The 3,368-nt window shown below is 46.4% G+C and overlaps 1 protein-coding gene across 1 annotated transcript in view; it reads left to right on the top strand.

The window, feature by feature from the left end:
- Positions 1 to 681: 681 nt before the first annotated feature.
- Positions 682 to 3,368, top strand: part of slc29a4a (solute carrier family 29 member 4a) — a 40,025-nt gene continuing 37,338 nt past the window's right edge. Inside the window, exon 1 of the mRNA XM_082973152.1 lies at positions 682 to 1,288. The gene's annotated coding sequence lies outside the window, so the exon portion shown is untranslated. The remainder of the gene's footprint in view (positions 1,289 to 3,368) is intronic.

Below are 3,368 nucleotides of genomic sequence, written 5' to 3'. Positions count from 1 at the left end.
ACAACAATTAATACACCCTCTCTCTCCCCCTTCCCCCTCTCTCTCCCCCTTCCCCCTCTCTCCTCTCTCTCTCCCCCTTCCCCCTCTCTCTCCCCCTTCCCCCTCTCTCTCTCCCCCTTCCACCTCTCTCCTCTCTCTCTCCCCCTTCCCCCTCTCTCTCTCCCCCTTCCCCCTCTCTCCTCTCTCTCTCCCCCTTCCCCCTCTCTCTCTCCCCCTTCCCCCTCTCTCTCTCTCTGTCTCTCTCCATCTCTCCCCCTTCCCTCTCTCTCTCCTCTCTCTCTCCCCCTTCCCCCTCTCTCTGTCTCTCTCCATCTCTCCCCCTTCCCTCTCTCTCTCCTCTCTCTCTCCCCCTTCCCCCTCTCTCTGTCTCTCTCCCCCTTCTCTCTTTTTCTCTCTCCTCTCTCTCTCCCCCCCTTCCCTCTCTCTCTCTCTTTCTCCACCTCCCCTCTCTCTCTCTCCTTCTCTCTCTTTCTCTCTCTCCTCCCTCTCCCTCTCTCTTTCTCTCCCCTTCCCCTTCCCCTCTCTCTCTCTTTCTCTCCCCTTCCCCTCTCTCTCCTGTCTCCCCCCCCTCTCTCTCTCTATCTTTCTCTAAAGGGGAGTCAAGCTGAGGACACCGGTCTCTATGACAACCTGCTAGCTCAGGATATGTCATAGGAACTTGATTAGGTAGATTACATTAGTCTGGTGTTGTGTGTGTGTGTGTGTCTGTGAGTGTGTGTGTCTGTGAGTGTGTTGTGTTTGTGTGTGTGTGTGTGCGTGTGTGTGTGTGTGTCTCCAGGGAACATAATGTACCTGCTGCTATAGAACAGGGAAGCTGTATTTGATTTAAAGCAGCTTTTAGTAACAGCGAATCTAGTTATTATATGGACGCTGTAATAATATACATACTGTCCTCGTTGACGGTGGTTCAGCCGTTTCATTGACCTACTCATGTCCATGTGTCGCCATAATGTCGCGTCTGTCCGCCGTAGACGTAGCAGAATGGTGGAACCGATAAAAACGTCTTATTTCATACCGATATAATACACACCGGGATGACGCAAGTCAGGTGATATCCCGTTAAAAGAGGGTGTGTGTGTGTGTACGGTGTTTTGAGGTCGAGTGACAGACAGCAGCGACGTTTTCTCCGCCTGAAGCAGCACCGGGGAGCCGTGAGCAAAGCAGCGGGGAGCTCCCATCTGATGGAAAACGGCGGGTTTTAACGGCCAGCAGCACCGAGAGCATCGACCCGGGAGGCACGGTTCCGTTATCCTAGGAATTAGAGGCTCAGACGGCACCGGAAGGAAAGGTGAGGAGGGATGGAGGACCTGTTGTTTGTTCGGTGTGTTTGAGAATAAACGGGTGGAAAGGATACAACGGAATACCGTATCGGTTCGTTTCTCTTTAAATAACGAACAGAATAAAAACGAGATGGAAAATACTGCTGCTTCTAAAATGAATATTATTCATTTTTTTTATATAGCCTATATTTATTGTAATTAAATTGGAGTCTAGACAATGTTGGCTTTTCCTCCCCCGTGTATTTCGTCGTAACGTCATCAGACGGACTCAAGGCGAGGCGACATAAAATGCAATATCTGCAAACACAAGGATTAGGATAATTATTTTTATATATCTTTAAAATATGCCGATATAAAAAGACTATTAGTTGATTTAATCTGTCAGACAATATGTTTTTGATGTTGTTGTTTTTGCTACAGAATAATCTGTTCCACTTTACTCTTCACTTTCACATGGCATTTATTTAAAGGAATATGTCGGTTTTCCTTGACCAATGTGCCGTTGTTGAATGTTTAACGCTGAACGGTTCTCTTTTGGTTTAACGTTTCAGTCACTTTATGTCGCTTCCTTTTATTCTGTTTCTGATTGAAGAGTCTGTGAGCGCCGCCTAGTGGTTGGAACTGGAATCACACACAAACTGTTTTCTGGTGGTCAGCTGTCTGTCTGTCTGTCTGTCTGTCTGTCTGTCTGTCTGTCTGTCTGTCTGTCTGTCTGTCTGTCTGTATAACGTGTTGTGTGAGGTCTAGTGTAAAGCATACAGAGGGCTTGTCCAGTCCTTCAGCACTCAGCACACACCACTGTTATAGTCTGTTGTAGGGAGATGAACTGTGCTGACAGAAAAGACTAGAGGCTGCAGGGCTACGTGGTGGTGGGGTTGGATACAGATGTGTGTGTTTAGTATTTACAGAGAGAGAGAGAGAGACAGAGACACAGAGAGAGGAGAGTGTGTTTGTGTCAGTTTCCTGTCCTCCTATGTTTTGACAAGCAAAAAGAGAAATGAACCTGGAGGTCTATCATGTGGTCCTGTTATCTCCTCCTGGAGGTCTATGATGTTGTTCTGTTATCTCCTGGAGGTCTATGATGTTGTTCTGTTGTCTCCTGGAGGTCTATCATGTTGTTCTGTTATCTCCTGGAGGTCTATGATGTTGTTCTGTTATCTCCTGGAGGTCTATCATGTGGTCCTGTTGTCTCCTGGAGGTCTATCATGTTGTTCTGTTATCTCCTGGAGGTCTATGATGTTGTTCTGTTATCTCCTGGAGGTCTATCATGTTGTCCTGTTATCTCCTCCTGGAGGTCTATCATGTTGTCCTGTTATCTCCTGGAGGTCTATCATGTTGTTCTGTTATCTCCTGGAGGTCTATAATGTTGTTCTGTTATCTCCTCCTGGAGGTCTATCATGTTGTTCTGTTATCTCCTGGAGGTCTATCATGTTGTCCTGTTATCTCCTGGAGGTCTATCATGTTGTCCTGTTATCTCCTGGAGGTCTATCATGTTGTTCTGTTATCTCCTGGAGGTCTATGATGTTGTTCTGTTATCTCCTGGAGGTCTATCATGTTGTCCTGTTATCTCCTGGAGGTCTATCATGTTGTTCTGTTATCTCCTGGAGGTCTATCATGTTGTTCTGTTATCTCCTGGAGGTCTATCATGTTGTTCTGTTATCTCCTGGAGGTCTATCATGTTGTTCTGTTATCTCCTGGATGTCTATCATGTTGTTCTGTTATCTCCTGGAGGTCTATCATGTTGTTCTGTTATCTCCTGGAGGTCTATCATGTTGTTCTGTTATCTCCTGGAGGTCTATCATGTTGTTCTGTTATCTCCTGGAGGTCTATCATGTTGTTCTGTTATCTCCTGGAGGTCTATCATGTTGTTCTGTTATCTCCTGGAGGTCTATCATGTTGTTCTGTTATCTCCTGGAGGTCTATCATGTTGTTCTGTTATCTCCTGGAGGTCTATCATGTTGTCCTGTTATCTCCTGGAGGTCTATCATGTGGTCCTGTTATCTCCTGGAGGTCTATCATGTTGTTCTGTTATCTCCTGGAGGTCTATCATGTTGTCCTGTTATCTCCTGGAGGTCTATCATGTTGTTC

This window comes from Salmo salar, chromosome 03 (genome assembly GCF_965601325.2).
Source record: "Salmo salar chromosome 03, fSalSal1, whole genome shotgun sequence".
Lineage (NCBI taxonomy): Eukaryota > Metazoa > Chordata > Actinopteri > Salmoniformes > Salmonidae > Salmo > Salmo salar.
This window is presented reverse-complemented; position numbering and strand designations above follow the sequence as displayed.